The sequence below is a fragment of the Eimeria mitis genome, genomic scaffold, assembly GCF_000499745.2.
Source record: "Eimeria mitis Houghton genomic scaffold, Emh_scaff2439, whole genome shotgun sequence".
NCBI classification, from domain to species: Eukaryota; Apicomplexa; class Conoidasida; order Eucoccidiorida; family Eimeriidae; genus Eimeria; species Eimeria mitis.
The window spans coordinates 2,946-3,307 of NW_013570776.1; the positions used below are offsets into that span (position 1 = coordinate 2,946).

General features: G+C 39.5%; 1 protein-coding gene across 1 annotated transcript in view; it reads left to right on the forward strand.

Moving 5' to 3' along the window:
* EMH_0053830 (uncharacterized protein) overlaps window positions 1-362 on the forward strand; it is a gene marked incomplete at both ends in the record, with an annotated part of 6,764 nt that overhangs the window by 1,817 nt on the left and 4,585 nt on the right. The gene's annotated exons all lie outside the window — the stretch shown is intronic.

Genomic DNA, 362 nt, shown 5'->3' on the forward strand with positions numbered 1-362 from the left:
CGTTATCTTGTCCTGGTCCTGAATGGGGTCTGGAGGAGAGCAGCAGCAGCTGTTTGCTGCTGCATGCAACAGCAGCAGCAGCAGCATGCGAGGAGGGTTTAGTGTTTGATAGAGAGAGGGGTTTGTGCTGCGGTGTATATGCAGCTCCGGTCCACTGGTCATGTCCCGAGGGTTTTAAGTTAAACTATGCACCACCACAAGCAGCAAAAGATATATTAAATGATGAAATAGAAAATAATATTAATATTAATATTTATAATAATATAACACAAAATTATTTCAATCAAAAAATAAAAAAAAAAATAAAAAAGCTGCCTATACACCCCAAATCATGCAGTGTATACTCACCGAAATATCTCCCG